At 33.4% G+C, this 22,722-nt stretch overlaps 1 long non-coding RNA gene across 1 annotated transcript; it reads right to left on the reverse strand.

The window, feature by feature from the left end:
- Positions 1 to 968: 968 nt before the first annotated feature.
- On the reverse strand, positions 969 to 12,678 carry LOC145562288 (uncharacterized). Its single transcript, XR_014094313.1, has 3 exons — positions 11,019 to 12,678; positions 1,392 to 1,451; positions 969 to 1,273 (listed from the first exon to the last, which is right to left on the reverse strand). It is a non-coding gene; the product is annotated as an uncharacterized LOC145562288 (long non-coding RNA).
- Between the last annotated feature and the right edge of the window lie 10,044 nt (positions 12,679 to 22,722).

Below are 22,722 nucleotides of genomic sequence, written 5' to 3' on the forward strand. Positions count from 1 at the left end.
CCCCTTCCCCCGTCAGAAAATAGCCCACCCCTTTCCCAACCTTTCCTCGCCCCCAGAAATCGCCAACGACCCTCCCCCAGAACACAACCATGCCAAAGTAAATGATTACGAAGAAGTAAATTCAAGGCAAAATAGTCCGACCCGCGAAAAGATAATTTTGAGTTTGGGTTTTCCTATCAAGAATTCAAGATTATACATTGCCAACCTAATATTAATCGAAACGCGCAGATTTTCTGGGTAATAATTTGCAAAAACTAGGGTATATTGATCAGAATTAGTTTCAACAGTTTCAACAAAATGCGAACCAAAAGAATCGAAATTAGGGTTAAGAGAATTGAAGGTATAAACCTTTTTAACAAGGGTTGTCAGTGTTTTCAAGGGGGTAGGGGAAGGACGGGAAGGGGGTGAAGTGTTTTCCGGTGGGGGGAAGAGGAGGGGTGGAGGTGTTTCCTGGTGGGGGTTGTTGGTGGTTAGACTTTTTTTTTCATTTTTAAAAAAATTGTTTTTACGTAGTAATTTTTCTTTTACCAATCAGAGCTTGACATGTGTCAAGTAACCTGTTACACTAGGTCATGACTTTTGTTGACCGATCATAACTTGATAAAAGAAACTATTCCCCAAAGTTGAGATTATTAGAAAATAATCGATAATTGGGATTAATAGAGTAAGGAAAATTGGTTACAATAATACTAACTAGATGTAAGCTCGTGCGATGCACGGATTTTATTCTAATATTTTTGCATCTTTTTTTTTCCCTTTTTTAATAACTTATAAATCTTTTTTATAAATCCCTTTGTACATAAAAGTTTTTTTAGATTAGTTTCTAAGTATTTATTGGAGATTGAATACGTTAATTCTAATAAAATTGTATTCTTTTTTATGTTAAAATGTTGTACTCCATCCGTTCCCGAAATGTATTTGTGCGGTCTCTAATAAACATCTTTGACCATGAATGTCTTTGGCTATGTATGAGTAAAATTATAAAAAATTGATATTTGGAAAATTCATAAGGTGAATCTAATAAGATCCACATGCTAATTTATTTCTATTGTATGAATCATAAATTGTGGTCAAATTTATTTTATTTTGGCCACATAAATAGTAAGTGAGTCGAACTTTCAAAAACGGAAGTAGTATATAATTTGTGGAAAATATTGTAATTCCAAATCTAAAATAAACATGCTCCATATATAAGGAAAATATTTCCTTCAATATATTTTGGATAAAAGTGTTGGACGAAGTTGGCTTTAATTGAGGCAAGATCATAATCACCCTGCAATTAAAAATAAGAAATTAAGTTAATTTTTTTCATAAAATTAATTAATAAAAAACAAAAAAGATTTATATTAATAAAATTTAATAAAGATAAGCAATTTATAAAAATATATTACCTCCTCGTCCAATAGGACCATATCCGATTTTCCAATTATTGTTGCTCGAATTTAATTCCCCTATTAAATTAGATAGGCATGTAAAAACAAAATTCAATAAATTAAACAAAACATAAATGTATAATTGTTAAATATCCCAAAAAAAAAATAATGTAAGTAATAATTACAAATATAAATTTAAAAATTAAGCTAAGATTTACCCAACCATTGATGACTTAAAACTGATAGAAAATTATTAACACAAATTCGCTTGATGGGGTTTTGTATGATACGAAATTTCGTTGATGTCGTATGATACGTCAATTTATAACGCTATAAAAAATTATCTTATAATCGTAAGTATAACAAATTTTATTGAAGATTATCTTATAATCGTAGGTATAACAAATTTTATTGAAGATTATCTTATAATCGTAGGTATAACAAATAAGGCGTGTATATATCAAAAAACTATCTTATAACACTCAGCCTTATGATAACTTATAATGCACGCGATCTTACCATTGTTGATAAATACTCCCTCCGTTCCCATTTGTTTTTTACGTTGCCATTTTGGGTGTTTCTTTCTATTCTTTAAATTTAGGATTTTTCTATTTTAAGACATAAAATTTAGACTACTTTACCCTTGGTTTATTTTTTAATATCTCATGTTGTCCTCCATTTTGCATGTGATAGTGTACTTTTTCCAATTTTATATTAGATGGAGTACTAATTTCAATGCTTATTATTACTTTTTCTCTCCTTTCTCCTCTTAAACCTTTTCTTTTTTCATTATTTTTTGGTAGTAATAGTTCCCTCTATCATCTCCTAATGAATTATGATGACAAAAATGATTGAATGTACCCACTTTATTAATTTTCCTAAATAACCGCGCATAATTCTAAACGTAAAGAACAAAAGAGAACGCAGGGAGTACAACATATCAAAAAATTATAAGATACCATGTGATATCAAATACATGTGATTTATTTCTCCCATGAAAAAGTACACCGTATCTTACCATGAAATCCACTGTTTCATATCATATCCTAATTAATACGTAGTAAAATAAATACTCATTTGGGTTTGGCCCATTAAAAGACTACGGAGTATAAGAAAATAAACCCTAATTTACCCATTACAATCCCAATCATGGAGAAATTCAAAGCAATTCTCTCGGAAAAGAAAATAAAAATAATCAAGCTTCCAGGTAAATCAAGAAAAGATATGTTTTCGGAAATGGGATCATACTCTAGACATTGCACTCAGGATTTGACAGAGCTATGTGGATAATCAGTTAATAAAGGGGTCATTTAAACCTCTTAATTTCACTAGATTTACTGTTGGTGATCTTGCAAGGTATTTTAAATCCCCATATCTCAAAACCCAACCATTAATGTTTAATTCCCATTGGAATAAACATCCATCTAAACCTATACCAGATTACTCCCAAACTTTTAACTATGAGTGTCACCAACATCTTACGTCATATATAAGATAACCATAACTGATATTAAGAAGAAGGTTATGGGTTATATATTCAAGTATCGGATATTTACCGGTGACAGTTTTCAAGGCGTAAAGGAACAGGAAGGTAATCAAGTGCTATATGAGTATCAATTGGCTCCCAAAAAATACCAAGCGACTGAAGCACGAGCTTCGCTTCCATCTAAGATAACCATAACTGATATTAAAAAAAAAGATTGTGGGCTACATATTCAAGTGTCGGATATTTACTTGTGACAATTTTCAAGGCGTCAAGGAATATGAAGGTTATCAAGTGATGTACGAGTATCAATTGGCTCTCGAAAAATGCCGAGCGACTGAAACATGAGCTCCGCTTTCATCTAATTTTTCGAAGGTTTTTTTTAAAAAAAAATAATTTATTTAATTTAATTTTTTAGATACGATGGTTTGGTGTTTGGTTTTTTGGTTTTATTTATTGAATTTGGCTTGATATTTGGAGAATTATTGTTGTTGCTAGTGTATGTATATATATATACACACTTAATTTGTTAATTTATTAATAATATTAATATATTTTGTTTTAGGTTTATTATTTTGAATCCACTTAAATTATAAGTTTGGCCAAATTAATTTAAAAAATATCTAATTTGCTTATTATATTTATATTTAATAAAACTCTCAAAAAAACCATAAACATAATTATCAATTATATGTAAAAATTAGTGCTGATAAAATAAGAGACAAATTTTACTTAATTATAATTTGGAATACTTAACGATTATATGTTTATGTTTTATTTACTAAAATTTGTTTTTACATGCAGATTTATTTTATTAATTAATTTATTTTATCAAACCATTAATATCAATTTTTTTTTTTTAATAATTTAAATCCTAATATTTAAAGATTATTGTTAGTTTTTTTCAAAAAGATAATTTTTAGTTTTTAAATAACTTATATCCTAGTAAATTACTATTCGTTGTTTAAACTACGTGAAAAAAATTTTAAATTTCATTTGTCACTTTTTCTTAGGTGGCGAATGAATTATTTAATTCTAAAATAAAATGCAAATCTAATTTTTAATTAGTCAAAATAGTACCTTTGCTTATGTGGCGCACCGAATGCTCCCGAAAAATGTCTACTTTATTTATGTATATTAGATTATCAACGATGTAGATAAAATAATACGAACTCAACTATTTGCTATTAACGGTATTTTTTTGTAGTATATGTGTAAAATAGTATGCCGGTGATCGAAAAAGTATTTTGAGGAATATTTCGTCTATATTTATTAGGAAAAATTGTCAAAAATAATACAAACTTTGAGCGGTCCGCCAAAAACAAGTTAAACTTTTGATTATTTCTAGATAATACAAACTTTGGACAGTGTCCGCTTTAAACAAGATAATTTACCTACAACTTAAATGACATAATGACCGGTCAATTATATTTTTTTCTTTAATAAAATCATTTAACAAAATAATTTACTTCTAATCAAAACTTAAGCATGGTCAATTTCTCATATAAATCTTAATTAAATAATAAATAATTCCTAATAACTAAATAATTTATTTATTTTGTGTTAAAAAAATAATTAATTAACTCCTATTATTTATTTTTTTTAATATTAATTATATCTTATTATTATTATCTTTTTAAAACATTATTATTATTATTATTATTGTTATTTAAAAAAAATTAAAAAAAAAAACACCACCAACATCTCCAACAACCAACCACTCCCTCTCCCCGGCCACGCTGCTGCCACCAAATCACCTAACTCCCCTTCGCCGGTCGACCCCACCCCTTCCATTTCCCTTCCCCAGTTCCCCACAAAACCCCTCCCCCTCCCCCTCATCAGATCCCAAAACCCCCAACCCAAACCCAAAACCTAAACCCTAACGATTTGGCAGTTGTTTGGGCTATGGAATATCGAGTTTGGGTCGCGTCGGCTTACTTTTTAGGAAGGGGAGGGGGGTCGATATTCTGATTAGGGGAAAGGGGAGGGGGTCGAATAGGGGGCAAGGGAAGGGGAGAGGGGTCGAACTATCCGAATAGGGGTAAGAGAAGCGGGTAGGGCTGGCCGGCCCAAGGGAGATGGATGGAGTCTGGCGGCGACTCACGGTGGGGAGGGGGTGGTGGCTGGGCTGGCTTTGTGGTAGTAGGTTGTTTATTTTTTTGAAAAAGGTTTTTTATTTTAAATAATAATAATAATAATAATAATAATAATAATAATAATAATGATGATGATGATGTTTTCAAAATTATTAGGAATTTTAATAATAATGGGTCGTTTTTTTCAAAAAAATAATTAATACGAGTATTATTTAAATCTTTTAATAGTTAAAAACATTAAATAAATTAAAAAAAATTATCAAACCAATAAGACGATGACACGTGTCCCATGGAACCTGTTAAACAAGTCACTAACAGGTCATAACTTATTTAAAGCGAACACCACCCAAAGTTTATATTATTTAGAAATAATAAAAAAAGTTTGTATTATTTTTGACAATTTTTCTTATTTATCATTATTTTTGACAATTTTTCTTATTTATCATTATTTTATATTTTATTGATTTCCTGTTTTCTGTTCAAAATACGTATTATGTAACAATTTCCTTTATAATCCAAATTAATAATGCCCCACCCTTGATTTTTTTTTCTTTTTTTTGTTGAACTGTCAATATGTATTTAAATGTTTTATTTTTCAAAATACCTGTAGTAATTTCTACTATCACACAATAGTAAATAGAGCCTTTAAATGCATTATTATGTTGATATAATTAGTTTCAAAATTCTAAAATTTCCCCACATTCACCAACCAAAATAGTGTGGTAGTAAAAATTACTACAGATATTTTGAAAAAAATATTTAAATACATATTGACAATTGATGCATATCTAGAGGATACGTAGAAGAGCCATTAAAATTAAATCTTTTGTTGATAATAGTTATCCTTTGGGTGGTTATTATAGATAATATTTAGTTGTTATTTATCTTTTATTTTGATATATTTAGGGCCTGTTCTCTTCAGATTATTTTCAGTTCAGTTCTTAATTTCCTTATCTCATAAAATATTTAATTCAGTTAAGTTCAGTTCAACTCACTTCAGTCAATCAGAACAGACCCTTAGTTTAGAGATTAGTTTATCTGTAGATTTTAGAATATTCCATAATTTATTTTGCCTATATAAAGGGCTTTAGGTTATAACGTTTTAGATAGAGATTTGAGTTTTGATTATCATATGAAAAACGAGAGCTTAGCTTGTGTTTATGATTTGTTAAACCTTTCCGTTGTGCTAAACTTTGATTCTTGAACCGAGCCTTCAAGTATCGCCTCTCAACCGAGCCTTTGGAGTTTTATCATTGTGTCACAAAAATTCTTTAACTCGTTTTTCCTCAAGAAAAATGAATACATACATCCATAATCTTATAATAAACATATAAAAATCCAAGAAAGGTTTAAAGATTGAGTTTTTTTTTATTCAAAAAACTCAAAATAGCTGCGTAAATACACATTAACAATTTACAAAAAAAAAAAAAAGGCCTAACAAAGGGTGCGACATTATTAATTGAGATTGTACAGTGAAGGAAATTGTTAACACGATATGTATTTTGAAAATAAAACAGAAAATTAATACCAAAAAACATATATGTATATAGACAGAACATTCCTCTTTTTTTTTTTTTTTTTTTTTTTTTTTTTTTTTTTTTTTTTTTTTTTTTTTCTGGTGACCGGCGTACTATTTTGCACATATAGTATAAAAGGGTGGTACCGTTAATTACAAATAGTTGATTTTGTATTATTTTGCAAACACCGTTGATAGTTGGTATTATTTTAAGTCAATTCTCCTAAAATTAAATGACCCAAAGTTGAGATTAAATCTTACCAATTTATCCTATTATAAAATCTAAAATATATTTTCTCTTTTTGTTTAAAATCTTAACAATAAGCTAGTTACAATTTGAAGGAATCTTCTAAATCAATAACATCAATACTAAAATAGCCACTAAGAATGACACATGTCACTTCTTAGTGCTATTTTTTCCCCTCCAAAACCCCCCTCCCCTTATAGCAAAAAACTTTTATTTTTGAAATATTTGTATAATATACAACAATAATTTATTCCAAATCTTATATATTATCTTTTATATAAAATGTATTATTCCTTTATATTTCATGTTCTTAATTTCTCCATACACATTTCCCTAAAATATTATTCTAACTACTACCTCCGTGAACATTTACTTGCAACTTTGGGGTATTATTTGAGAGACATTAATATTCCAAAGTTGCAAGTAAATGTTAACGGAGGTAGTATTTTTTAATTTTTTTGAAAAAGTGAATCACTGGTTCAGGTACAAGATACTTCGTACTTCATTACAGCCTAGACATCTTTTAAACGAAGTATTATTTAATTTTGCCAAAAAAAGTAATAATTAAATTGATTCATATAATTGATATTAAGAAAATTACTTTAAAGCTAAGCATCACTTTATTTTTTATTTTTTATTTTTTTTCCAAGTATCTCTAATATTTTGTTTCTTAGACTAAGGGAGTATTAGATATGATTATAAAATAAAGATTTTTCTAAGATGTGTCTTTGAGGTTATTGAGTTTTTACGTTGTGTCCATGTTTTTTCAAAATTACAAGTTGTGTCCTCCAATTTAAGGTAATTGATCAACCACACCCTCTTATGTTAACTCGACAATAGTAATTATAAAAAAATGGAAAGTAATAAGAAGCGGATGAGAAAAAAGAAGAAGTTCTTCAAGAGCTTGACATATCAATGGTTGCTTTTAGAAGAACGAAAAAAAGGTAGATGAGAAAATGTGGAAAAAATGCTTAATATTAATCCTTTTATATAACACTAACCCAATTTGGGGCTTTGGGCGTTAAATTTTTCTCCAAAGTGAGGCAATTAATAGTTAACACAACTACTAATGTTAGGTTACATCAAAGGGTACAGTTGAATAAACACCTTAAATTGGAGGGCACATCTTGTAATTTTAAAAAAGCACGATCACACCTTAGAAACTCAACAACTAATGGGGCATAGCTTAATTAGAAAAGCCCATAAAATAAATGTTGTGTTCGTCAACTATATCTAGAGGTGATCTTAAGGTAGGTCGGGCTAGAGGACGAGGCCAAAAAAATCAGCCCACTTATCAGGCCGGGCCAAGATTCGGGCCAAAATCTTTGTGCCCAAACTCGCCCAAAATGGCGGGTTCGTGCAAGCTTTTCGGACCATTTTTGAGCCGGGCAAAAAAAAAAACTAAAAATGCATAAAAACACATTCCCAAACCTGTAACAAAAAAATAAATTTTCACTCTGGGCCGGGCTCGACCCGATTTCAGGCCGAAAAATTCTGCACAAAACATGCCCGGAATTAGGCCGAGTTGTTTCGGGTCAGCGGGCCAGGCTAGGTATGATCAGGTCTAACTACATCATACGTCAAATTCTAGAAAAATGTAAAATATCAATCAATTTTTTGTTATTAAATAATTTTAAAAAATTAATATCTTAATTAGTAAATACAAAAAAATTGTAATGTTTTGCTGAAACATTTGATTGAGATAATAAATTTATTACATTCGAAATTTATGAATAAGTTACATAGTAAATGACATGTCGAACGTATTGACAAGTGACATAATATATTTTTATTTTTTTTTGTGGATAAATAGCTATCATTTGCAAATAATTCAACTTTTAAGGCAATAAACAAATAATGATCAAACTACAATTATTGGTTAGCTTCAAACACGTTTTTATGTAATTACAAAAAGCGACGATATCATGTAGAGCATCAATCCATAAACAGAAAATGAACTACTAATAATATAAGTTAGTGTTGCCTAATTATGGATCATTATAGCCTTTAACGGTCCGAGTATAATTTATTTCCATTGAAATTATTTTATTGGGTATAAAGGTGATATATTATTTGTAATTTATATATGTATGTTGTACTAATAGTTTTACTGTAGATTTTAGTATGTTGTTTGATTAATATTTAGATGTTAATCAAGAGGAATTTAATAATAAGTCTTTAGTCATATAGTCACTAGATTATTACTACAGTGCATCACACGGGCACTAATGTAGTTATTTCTAATATAATGAATGTAAAAAAAAAATTTATAATTACTTGTAATACATAATTAAGGACAATTTAACTCAAAGATGTATATATATTCTCTCTCCACCCTCTTCTCTCCTTAGAGGTTTTAGTTTTCTTGGCCGTTTAGGTCAGAAATAGTCTAATTTCTTCAAAAATAATACTATTTCAACCCTTTTTCTTTAATTTAGTTTTATTGTCAAGGTTTTTACTTGGAAAGATGCAAAGACATCGAAAATCACTGCTCGTGTTAAGCTTGAAGTGGTGGAGTATGAGCTATTTCAAATATGTAAATTAGTTATAATTTTGATTGTAAAAGTTATATTAATTTCTCTAATTTGTGGTTTTACAAATATTTTTTAGTATTGTGTATGTCGTATGGCTATTCGTTAATGATATTATTTCTTCCCGTAAAAAAAAGTCAAAGATGTACATTGAGAAATTTGAACAATCAAAACTGGAAGAAACATAAAAAAAAAATGTAGGGAGTAAATAGCAATAAGATATTCCCTTTTTTTTATTTTTTAACTTGCAACTCTTTAACACATAAGTTTGACTATTAATATATTAAAATGCACATTAGAATAACAAGTAATAAAAAAGTTTATACTATAAAATCAATATTGATAATGAGCCCTTAAGTGTCCCTAACCAAGAGCACTATACTCATTACAAGTTATTAAAACGATCAATTCTTAACCAACAAAAAGAATGCACCAATATGCAAATGTTATATAAGCTATGTGGGCCTTGAACCTACACCATGTAGCATGTATATTATTGAAAATTGCCCCACTATTTGAGTTAATATCCTTAAAATTAGACAATTTCATATCTTTGTGTAAACAATTCTGGCTTACATATCTTTGTACAAGATAATACTAATGATAGTAGATAAAGACTCAATTGAAAGATTTGAAGTCACTTTTGACAATGTTCCTATTATTTGTAATAATATATATTGTGCTAGTGAGAGTTAAGATCACAAATGGGGTCCAACAAATTGACAAATATTGTGTTTGAAGTCTAACTTAATTTTACTTAATTTTTGGGGTTTAGGGTGGATTTTTCGATGAGTTAACCTCACTTAAACTCACCATTAACCATGAGAAAAAAAGTTAGACCCTTCTAAAAAAAGTTAGACCCTAAGTAAATAACTTAGACCCTTCTAAAAAACATTTAGCAACATATCACAATAGCTTTCCTTTAAAAAAAAAAAGTCACAATAGCTAATATCCAAAAATATAGTTGTTAGTTCTGTAAATACTCCAATAGCTACTACAAAATTTTGCTTAATAATGCAAAAAAGTTGTATGTCTTTAACTTGATGCTTTAATAAAAGTCTAAGCTACTGGTTTGTATAAAAAAGTTCTATGTTTTTATTTATATAGAAAAAAGCAGCAATATTTAGTGAGTCCACACAAGTAGTAGCTTCCTTATTGCCTTGAACTCTTTAAAAAAAGGGGGGGTTTTCATCATATACCCCTAAGTTTTTTGTTTATTCACTATATACCCATAAATTTTTTAAAATTCATCATATACTCCCGAGTTTTCACAGAAATACACCTTATACCCTTGATGACTAATAATTGTTAACCTTGTCAATCTTTAGGTTTAATTAGGACCCAAAATCACCCTAAATACATTCTCCTGCCCCTAAAAATCATCCACATTTATTTTTCCCACCCCAAAACCATCCCAAATTTCCTTTTCTCATTCTCAAAATCAATCATACAAATATGATTACGGAGATTTAAAGTCGTGGTTTCAGGGATTGGACAAAAGAGAGGAGTGGTTTCGAGGATGGGGGGAGAAATCTAAGGTGGATTTGATGTATAATTAATTAAATTTCACTCATCTTGCTGTCATTAGGGTTAAATGGTGAATTTTTGTAACAACTCAGGGGGTATATGGTGAATTTGAAAATTTTCATGGGTATATTATGGTGGGTAAACAAAAAACTCAAGGGTATATGGTGAAAAAACCGTAAAAAAAAATAATGCAAATGTATCTATACTGTTTACAATGTTTTATTTAAATTGTATAAGTAATGTACCTTAGTTGTAGGGTGGCCTTCCATTATTACGTTTAATGCTTGAGATTGTTGGGTGCCCGGATCATGCATTGCCTCTTAATGCTTTGGAGTTGTTGTAGCTTGTTGGGGACATTTTCTCTTATTGGATTGTCTACAATTTCCACACGTATGCTCCTTATGTTGTTAGCCTTTCCTTGAGATCTTGATCCCTTCAGCCTCACCCATAGATGGTTTTCTCTTTGTTTTTCTCCTGTGCTTCTACACTTTAACAGCAGGGGCTATAATTGGGCATACGGAGACTCTGGCCATTCAAAGGCTCTAATGGAAATTGATAAGTTTCCAAATATTTTTTCTTAGTGAAACAGTGAGCCACATAGTGCTCTAGATGCTCCATTACCTTCTAAATAGCTGTGCAACATGTTTGCAAGGAAAACCCCTTAGTTTTCAAGCATTATAGCTGCAAGTTTTCTCAAGCAGACTCACCACATATCTAACTTGTGTACCCCCATCCCTTACACCATATTTGAAGTTTCCATCCCTATATTCAACCCACCCCCAATATCACATGTCCATATCTTAGCAAATGCTCTAAGTAATTTCAATGAAAAAGGTTTAATTTCCTAAATTATCATTGCTCCAAAAGCTTCAGAGTGAAAGATGGGGGAATATGCTCTATTTAGGTGTTTGTAAGTAAATGAACAAAGAGAAGAAGAAAGAAATTAAAAGTTGGAGTAATGCATAGCAGTAAAATTGATGAAAAGATGAAGGGTCTAAATTTTTTCCCCTTTTTGATTTAAAAAAATAAATAAATAAAAAGATAAAAAAAATTCATTGGTTAACTAGAGGTGTCCAACTTTTTTTTAAGGAAATTTTGACTTTTGGTACCTCGAAAATGACCCATATTCATCTAAAATTTTACTTTAATTTGGTACCTCCGTCTAACTTTGTTACGATTTCCATTAGTGGGGCCCAGCCATCGTCCTGCCACCTTCCATCCACTACTTCCTCCTCAACCACCTTCACTGCTAGCACCCCTTCTTCGTCGGCAACAAGCCGACAACCCCTACCACATCTCTAATTTCCCCTGAACACCACATCCCTAATTTCCCCCACCCCGACGCTACCCTTCCACCAATTTCCCCTGAACACCGCATCCCCAAACCGCCACACAACAGCAGTTGCCCTTCCAAAACAACCACCGTTCGCTGAAACAACTCCCCTTCCCTATTCGTCGGCCCCCTCCCTTCCTGAAACAACCACCCTCCCCTTTTCGCCGGCCCCCGAACCCACCTAAAGCAACCCGAAAAACCAAACCCCTGAAAACAAGTTTGGTTTTTCGAGTTGTTTCAGGTGGGTTTTAGGGTTTCGGGGGCCGGCGAAAAGGGAAGGGTCGGGTTTTGGTTTTTCGGGTTGTTTCAGGTTGGTTTTAGGGTTTCGAGGGCCGCGCGAAAAGGGGAGGGTGGTTGTTTTAGGGAGAGAGGGGGTCAGCAAACAGGGGAGGGGGGTTGTTTCGGCAAACGGTGGTTGTTTTGGAGGGCCATCTGTTGTGCGGCGGTTTTGTTACTATTGCGGTTAAGATCGGAGGAGAGAAAGAGAGAAGATGGGTTAAAGTTAAAAAAAAACGAGTTTATACAGAATTCCATTGCCACCTGTTGTTTTCTATTCCATCCCAAATTTATACCCAAAATAAACCCTCTTTCATTTTCCACCTGCACACCAAGAACGAGGGTTGCCATTGGATTTCTCACCTCCACCAAGAACGAGCAACTAGGTAGTCGAATTTTTCATTCCCACACCAAGGTCGAGCAGTAGCGGTGGTCGGATTTCGCATTTAATTTGATTGTCGCCCTTCAATTTTTCATCTCCACACCTTTACCAAGAATGAGTAGCTCCTCCACCGTCGGATTTTCCACCTCCATCGCATTCCTCCGCTATCGCAAATTTCCTCCACCGCAAAGTTAAAGGTATTTCTCCATTTAATTTGTGAATTTTGGCTCAATTGTGCGTTGATTGTATGCTTTGCTAAATGAGAATAATGTTGGGTTGCTTATTAAGAGTTGAACTTTAATAAAAACTTTAGAATATGGGAATCGTGGGTTTTGTTGGGGCTTCAAGGGTTCAAGTATAAAATTATTTTGTAGTAATTTTGGGGTTTTTATTATTATTATTATTATTATTATTATTATTATTATTATTATTATTATTATTATTTTAATATATTAGGTTTGTTGTTTGAATTTCTCTTTAACTTCTTTATTATTTTAGATTGTATTGTTAAAGTTAGTCAATTAGATATTTAGTTTTAATATTGTTATTTACTTAGTTAAACTAGTAAGTTAGAGTAGTGGTAGTAGTGGGCTAGAATTATGGGCATTATCAACAACAATCCCACGTACTTAGGATTTGCATGCTAATTATTTGATTTTTATTTATTTTGTCAGTTACTTTTGTAGCCTATATAAGGCATGACTTGTTATTAGATTATTTGAATGAGAAAGCATTAGTTTGGTTCGGCGTCTCTTCTCTAGTTTTTGCTTTCTTATTTCCAACATGTATGACATCTTTAATGTAGGGTTTGGGTTTCCAAAATGATTTTTTAAATTAAAAATGCACTATGGAATTCATGCATGTACACAAAATTGTGGGTTTTGTTGCTTGGTGCCTAATGTTATGATCTTTTTTCATGCATGTTATGTTCTTTTTTAAGTTTAGTATTTAGAAGATGAGGGGGAAGGTGTAGGGAGAGGGGCAGGGGCAGGAGTATATAAAATTGACTTTAATCCTATAATATATGTTTGTCAAAGAATATATCATACTTCAAACCAATTAAATAAAATCATCAGAATGGGATTAATAATTTTAGTTGTTGTTGTGTAAAAAATATTAAATGGATCGAAGTTGGATAACAACAACTAAGCCAGGTGACCCAAAATATCAAGTAGGTGTGAGAGAATGTGTTAAGTTTGCAGTTAAGAATAGTGGAGGCCGCCATAAGCTACCATGCCCTTGTCACATGTGCCATAATTTATTGAATAAGAGATCCGAAGAGATACTTAATCACTCGGAGAAATAGGAATTTGATAAAACATATACTTGTTGGATTTGGCATGGAGAATGTAGGGATGGAGCTTCAGTTAGTAACTTTTCAATATACAAATGCGGGAGATAGATTAGAGGAAATGCTCCATGTAGTACAGGAGAATTTTGATGAAGATCCCACTAAATTTGAGAGCTTGTTAAGTGACTCTGAAAAGCCTTTGTATGAAGGTTGTACTAAATACACAAGATTGTTTGCCATACTTAAGTTGTATAATTTGAAGGCGGGTCATGGTTTAACTGATCAAAGCTTTAATATGATCCTAGAATTGGTAAAAGACATGCTTTGAGATGATAATTTCCTTCCAAGTTGTACATATGAGGGCATAAAAGACATTAAGTGTCATGGGTTTACCTTATGAGAAAATTCATGCTTTCCCTAACGATTGTATGTTGTATCGAAACGAGAATGAATCGTTAGAGAGATGCTCAATTTGTAATGCCTCGCGAAATAGAAAAAAAAAGGACAAGTGTCTGCCAAGGTATTATGTTACTTTCCAATAATACCTAGGTTTAAAAGGCTATTTTCTAATGCTGGAGATGCTGAAAATTTAACATGGCATGTCTATGGTCGAGAGGATGACGCAATGCTTAGACATCCAGCTGATTCCCCATAATGAAGGTTTATCAATGGAGAATTTCCAGAGTTTGCCAAAGAAAAGAGTAATCTACGCCTTGCTTTGTCTACAGATGGCTTCAATCCATTTAGATCATTGAGTAGCACTTACAGTACTTGGCATGTTGTTTTGATTACCTACAACGAACTTACCTTCTGCACTTTGCATGAAAAAAGGTATATGATGTTATCACTACTAATTTCTGGTCCAAGGCAGCCTGGTAATGATATTAATGTGTATCTAGATCCACTAATTGATGATTTGAAGATGTTGTGGGAAACAGGTGTAGAGGTGTTCGATGCACATCGAAACGAGAATTTCAATTTAAAAGAAATTTTGTTCTGTACTATTCAAGATTTTCCAGCATATGGTAATCTGTTAGGATACCCTGTTAAAGGGGAAACTGCTTGTCCCGTATGCATGGAGGGTTTTCCAAGAAAGTGGTTGAGTGTATCTATGAAGAATGTTTTTGATGGGAATCATATATTTTTGCCATGTACTCATCACTATCGAAACTTGAAAAAAGCCTTTAATGGAGAGCAAGAGTTTAGGGTGCACCCTAAGATACTATCTGAAGTAGAGGTGTTTCAAAAGATCAAAGATCTTAAGAGCTGTCTCCCCTTGTCCCTTGTTGTCTTTTCCAATGACTTGGTGACACATTATTACTTAACACGCACCCAAAAAAACATTTCACCCCAAAATGTATTATAATGGAAATGAGGAAGTCTTTGGAAAAGCAAAGAGAAGAAAACAAAGAGTAGTGCCAGTAATTGATGGTATTTAAAAATAATTGGAATCAAACCCACATAATCTACTAGTAAAATGACTAACTTAGGAAAATTATTTACCCAAATGACTAATTTTGAATTCTAATTCTTAAAGTGGTGGCTAAAATATTGACTTGGTAGAACTGAAGGCTTTAAACCATTTTCCTATTTTTCATTTACCATTTTGGTTTGGTTTTTGTTTATTATTTTTATTATTCACTTAAGTTTAAAGTGTAACTAGAAACCCTATATGTTTCCTCAAAAAATAAAAATTTATGTAGCAACCCTATATGTAAACGACCGTTCCAATTTTCCATCAACCTCTTTACTTTTCACTTTTCATCAAGTCATCTTATTAACATTTATTCATGGGCTTAAATGAATGTTGTACAATTGCACTTCCATAAAGTATAAAATATCGTTACAAGAAAAATAAAAGTCAAATCATGTAAAACCCTAGAAATTGATTTGGAAGATTGTTGAAGCTTAAGAGTTTTGATGATTATGAATAAAAGCAAACTTCAACTAATGCAATTTTTCTAAGTGTTGTAATTAAAACATGTGAAGTTGACTTTGGAAGTGGAAGAGTAACCTGACTATAAAGACTCAAGGACACTCCAAGGAAAGTTAAAGAAAGTAGAAGAAGAGTTCCTCAATGGAACTAACTGGGTTTCCTAGTAGGAACACTAAGGAAAGTTCCCTAATAGGAGCTTGACAGCAAGTTTAGAAGATTGACTTGGTCTGCATTGAAGACAGCAAGTTCTATAAGAACTTGGCCTGCAAGGTTCCAACAAGGAGCTGGAGAAAGAAGGTCAGCAGGAACCTAATCCTGGTCTACGTGAAGCCCAAGTATCCTAAACAATATAGCGTATGATGAAATAATCCAGCTAAAGAATATAAGTCTTTTTGTTAAGTTTATTTATCTAAGGATTATTGTAAATATGTTAAGTTAGTTTATGCATGGAATTTATTAGAGGCTTGACAAAGCTTGGGAAGCTTTAAAAATGGAAAGTTTATAAAAGATAAGTTTTAATTTATGAAAAGATTTTCGAAAGATTTATTTTATAAAATCCGGTTTTACAAAATATTATTCTCTTCATAAGTTATATCTTAGATAAGTTTTCTAAAAAGATTTTCTTCTAAAAAAATTTACATAAACGTGTTACTATGAAAATGGTAGTTTTATAATTTCTATCTTTTGAAAACCCTACTTTACATACGAGTACTTCTTGTATAAGAAGTAAAGTTCATAATTTGCACAGCTTTGTGAGTTTTATGCGTGAAGAATCTGAAGAGAGTCTAAAGTGTAAGTTTGCAAAGTCTAAACTTTGTCATATTAGTTTCGGATTCCATGTGTAGCTTTCCAATCACATATTAGAGTAAAAGTGTTTGTATTATTTTGGTCTGGGTGAGTGTTAAGCATATTGCATACAGATTGTAAGCTTCAAGATTGAAGCAAAGAGTGTGAGAATTCAAGGAGTGCCGAGTGAATCTAAGTTCAAGACTTAGTTTGGGTAGGACAAGGTCCTATCGAGTAGCAAGTTCAGTTTTGGAACTTGTGAGTAAAGGTCTGAATATAATAGGTTTTAACTAGGAGAGTTTACCCTATTATAGTGAAGTGGTTTAGTTTGAAATCCCTTAGAGGGTCGAGGTGTTACTTCCAGTTGGGCTTTGGACGGTTTTCTCGTAAAATCTTGTGTGCATTGCTAAGTTCCTTTATATTCCATTTTAATTCCGCGAAAAGTAGTCACTCGAACTCACATACAATTCACCCCCTCTCTTGTAGTGTTTGTCTTAACTAACAAAGATGAATCAAAGTAAAGTTCACAACATAGAATTCTACAATTAATTTAAAGATTAATATAAGCAAAAGTGGTACAATTACAAGATCCATCGTAAAATCGAATATAGAAATAAAAATCGAAAATTAAATTATGAAGTTAAGTTTAATATAAAACTCTTTTAAGTCAAACAAAAACAAGCATTACCTTCATTTAAATTGAGTCTCAAATTTTATTGTTAAAATGGATTCGTGATGTGTGTTTTCCTTACCATTTGATCACAAACTCTACATACAAAAGCGCACATATATAACCTGGAAAATAAATTAACATAAAGTGAAATCCAAACATCAAATTACAGATTATGGAAAGGAAATGCACAAAAATTGAAGAAAATTTACAAAGAAACTGAACAAAATTGAAGATTTTAAAATGAAGGGAACTGGAGACACGAGAATTTGGAGAAATTAGTGCCTGTTCTCTTTAGCTTAATTTCAGTTCAGTTAAGCTCCAATCAGTTCAGTTCAGTTCAGTTCCTAATTTCTTTCACTCATAAACATTTTACTTCAGTTCAGTTCATCTCAGTTCAGTAAATCAGAACAGGCCCTTAGAATAAGTTACACCTGATCAAAGTAGGCACGACGCAAAAATTGTCGAGTTTGGCAAATTTTTTGGGCCGAATTACTGGGTTAGATGGTTATGGGTAACCCAAAATTACATTTTTAATTAAAAAATTAGGCTTTACCCGACTTAGTTCCAAAAACCCGCTATTTTATAGTTTATTTGCCCCAAAGTTATTAGGCTCGAAACAGGCTTCTTTTTTTCTTTTTTTTTATGCCAAATTCTAGCTCGTAATCACCATTTTTTAAGGCATTGCATTTTTTTTGGAATGATAAAAGTAAATTATCAAAACATTATCTCCTCATTACTTTATTTTTTTAATTCATACTTAGAGTATATTTGTTTCATCTTACTTAAACTTATTTTATATTATTTCAAAAATAATAAGTTCACCTAATTTCAGAAAATATAAAATAAACTAAGTTAAAGGCAAAAATAGTTTTTTTTTTTAAAGGAAAGATAGAGCATTTATTAATTAAATCAAGCCATGTCCATTTTCGCCAAAGTTATAATACTTTGGGGAAAGGAACCCCAAACGTACACGTTCGACATTATCACCCATGTCCCATCTTGCTATAAGATGTGCCACCATGTTAAAAGAACATTTAATATGTGAACAAGTACAAAAAAACAAACTTAGCTCTATCAAAACAAATATCATCATAAATGGAATAAATGGGGGAAAGTCCTTTCTCGACTGTTGTCACTGCTTTTACCACATTGATCCTTGCATATCCCAGTTTGTGAGCAAGCTGTAATGCATACCGAATGGCCATTGTTTCCACAACCTCAGGCGAAGATAAACCAACCCTTTTCGTAGCTGTAGCAATTATTGCACCCTCAAAGTCCCTACAAACCACGCCAAGGCCAGCCATACCACTTATTGGTACATGAGCGTCAACATTAATCTTAATAACATCCCTCGGAGGGCAACTCCAACTCAAATTACTTCTAGGTGCCATGACCGCAGCCATACGGTTGTAACACACTTGCAGCATATGATTGATAATCACGAACCAACCTGCAATAACCAGTCGCAAGCAACACAGCATTCGACCTTTCATTCTCAAAAATAATGAGATTTTTGCAGCTCCATGTTGCCCACATAAGCGCAGCCATAGTGCTTAAAACCTCCACATTACATTTCCTATACAGCCATGCCCAAAGATCAGCAAACGATTGTGTGGGAGCATTAACAAGGTTCGTTTTTAGCTCACTACATTCCCAAATAGCAGCAGCCGCATCACACTCAAATAAGGTATGCCAAATAGTCTCATTTTGGTTCCCACAAACATGACAGGTTGTATCATGGGTAATGTGTCGATGAGCAAGTCTACTTTTAACAGCTAGATTACCCTTAACTGCACTCCACAAGAAGTGTTGGAGTTTCGATGGCCCTCTAGTTCTCCAAGAAAGGCCTTCCCGTTAGAGTCCTTTTGCCCCCCCCACCCCCCCACATGTTTCTCCAAGTATAACTTGGATCATACCCCCTTAAGGCCTCCAACACATTCGAATTTTTAAAATACCGAGCCTTAAGGATATTGTGGAGTAAAGATGAATCATTTGTGAGCAGTCGCTAGTTTTCCTTTGATAGAAGTGCTTGGTTGAAACATTTAAGATCCTGAAAACCCATCCCACCTTTAGTTTTAGGAATGCACAAATTCTCCTAGCTCTACCAATGTAACTTCCTCTCATTCTCCCTAGAACCCCACCAAAAACGACATAGCAAAGTGTGAATTTCATCAATTAGACCATCCGGGATTTTGTAGACACTCATCATGTATGTAGAAATAGTCTGGGACTCTGAGCCACATATTTAATTAACACTTCTTTCCCCGATTTTGAGAGAAGACGTTCTTTCCACCCATTCAATTTCTTCCAAATTCTTTCCTTCAAACAAGCAAAGATAGCCTTTTTCAACTTACCAATCATAGTCGGGATCCCTAGGTATTTCTCATGTCTCTCCACTTCTCTAACACCCAAGGTACCAATAATCTCTTCATTCCTTCTTTCGGCCAAAACATATTTGCTAAAAGTAACCTCTGTCTTACTCAAAATGACTTTCTGACCAGATGGTATCTCATATGAACTGATGATTTCAGCTATTTTTGAACATTCCCGCGGAGTAGCTTTAGCAAACAAAATACTATTATCAGCAAAGAACAAATGAGACGCTCTAGGCGCAGAGTAGCAAACTCTAGCCCCACTAGTCTTTTTCTCTTTTGCTGCTTTAGATATGAGGCCGGAAAAAGCATCAACACAAAGAAGAAATAAGTAGGAAGAGATAGGATCACCTTGACAAATTTCTCTCAATGGAGTCACAGAACCCGCAGTTTCCCCGTTCGCCTTAACAGAAAAAAAGACACTTGAAATACACTCCATAACCCATTGAATCCAACTATCATGGAAACCCATTTTATTCATAACTCTTTTCAAAAAGCGCCATTCCACCTGGTCATACGCCTTACTCATATCAAGCTTGAGGACCACTGTACCATCTCTTCCTTCACCCCTTCTCTTCATCGAATGAAAAATCTCAAAAGCAATAAGGGCACTATCTGTACGTGATTAAACGACCAGGAACAAAAGCACTCTGGTTTACAGAAATAGTCTCATTAAGGAATGGCTTGAGTTTGTTAGCCATATTTTTTGAGATTATTTTGTATGTAACATTGCAACAGCTAATTGGGTGAAACTCAGACATATATTTCGGTTCATCACATTTGGGGATCAAAACAATACATGTCTTACCCCTCCACCAATTTTTAACCATCGCAACAATATCAGAGCCAACAATATGCCAGAATTTTTTTTAAAAAAGAGCATGCATACCGTCGATACCAGAAGCTTTGTTAGGGTGCATTTGGAACAGGGCCAAGTTCACCTCCTCAGCACTCGGCTCCTCGGATAGCTTTTGGTTCATATCATGTGTCACCATTGGCTCAAGCCCTGCTAAACACTGCCTCAAATTCCTCGAGCTCATCAGATTTAAAGAGCGTTGAGAAATAATCCGCAACAACCCCCTGCAACTGATCATCATCCTCGACCCATACACCATTCGAATTAAACAAGCCATTTATACGGTTTCTCTTCCTTCGTTGACTTGCTTTTCTATGGAAATAGGTTGTATTTTTATCACCTTCCCTCATCTCATTTGCACAAGATCGCGCGTATCAATATGATTCTTGTTGATATCGAATCTCATTAATAGCCCTAGAAATTTTCTCACATTGCCGCAATCTAGCAGCATCCATATGGCCCCCCTGTGCTTCTTGGAGGTCGGTTTCAAGTGCACTAATTTTTCTTTTGATGTCACCAAAAGACTTGGCTACCCACTTTGTCAATGCACTTGCAGATAAAGCAACACGCACATGAGGTGCATTTCCAGCATCCTCCTCCCATGTCTTTCCCACAACCTCATTGCATTCGGGCTTGGAAAGCCACATCGCTTTGAATCTATAGAGTTTTATCTTCCTTCCTCGTTTATAATAATTGATTGTATCGAGAAGGTAGGGGCGTGGTCAAAATCCATATGGGCAAGGTGTTTCACTTTGAAATTCGGAAATAATTCACACTACGGATCATCTCCAAGAAAACGATCCAACCGTTCCCGAACAACAGTTTCTTCCGTCCTCCCCCTTTGCCACGTAAATATATTTTCGGTGAAGCCCAAATCACGCAATCCACAATCATCAATTGCACCCCTAAAAGCATCAATTTAAAACTCACGTTTCGTAGCTCCTCCACCCTTCTCCGCCATACAAACAATTTCATTAAAATCCCCGAACATAATACAAGGTAGAGGACACTCCACCTTTATGCTTCTCATCATGTCCCATTTCTTGTATTTATTTTCCGTTTTCGACCATCCATACACACCTATCGCTCTCCACTTTGGAACCCCCACACTGTCACAAATATCCGTCGCAAAGTAATGTTCGGAGTATGATACAGTAGCTATATTCTCCTCACGCCACCAAAAACGCATACCACCCAAGTTCCCATTACTACTTATACAAATGTCATTATCGTAACCACATCTCTGTTTTATTCTTTCTAGAACTGACACATCAATCATAGTTTCCATTAAAAACACCACATTTGGCCTCTCTTTCCAACACAAATCCTGGAGAGTTCTCTCCGTCCAAGGGTTGTCAATCCCTTGGATGCTCCAACTTAATATTTTCATTGCTTTTCGAGGGTATGGTCAACACCATCACCCTCTACTTGATTTTGTTTGTCTCCAGTAAACATCACATTTTCTACTCTCCGCTTTTTCTCTAACCTCGTGTTCTCGGCCTCATCACTAAGCACCCTCCATCAGTCCCAACTCTCTTGCTTTTCTTCATTAATTCTCCTTCCCTATATGTGTTTGATCCTACCCTATCCCCAACATAACCCTCCTCCATCCTCTCACACCTCCTCTATTTTTTCGAGCTTCTAGCAACATATTTTACAGGTGAATTTTCAGGTAAAACCACACCCAACACACCCTCATTCCTAGCTGACCCCATGCCCAACACCTGATCCCCAACCCACATTCTCTCTCCTGCACACCTTTCTCCCTCTTCCCTAACTATAGAGCAGCCCCCACCCCCCAAAGTCGTCTCCCCCTCAACCATCATACTACTATCCTTACCCTTAACAGCTTCATCTCCAACCTTCTTATTAGCATCAGAGTTGCTGCTTGCATCAATATTATACTTCTCGGCCTCAAAACATTTTGTTGTTTTCCACATCATAGACCAATGCAAGAGTGGCTTTCCTCACCTTCGGTATCTTCTCAAAAATTGGAGACAATTCTTTAGAAAAGTGTTGTATTCTAGTTACCCCCACCGGGCCA

Source organism: Chenopodium album, chromosome 10 (assembly GCF_948465745.1).
Source record: "Chenopodium album chromosome 10, dcCheAlbu1.1, whole genome shotgun sequence".
Taxonomy (NCBI): domain Eukaryota; kingdom Viridiplantae; phylum Streptophyta; class Magnoliopsida; order Caryophyllales; family Amaranthaceae; genus Chenopodium; species Chenopodium album.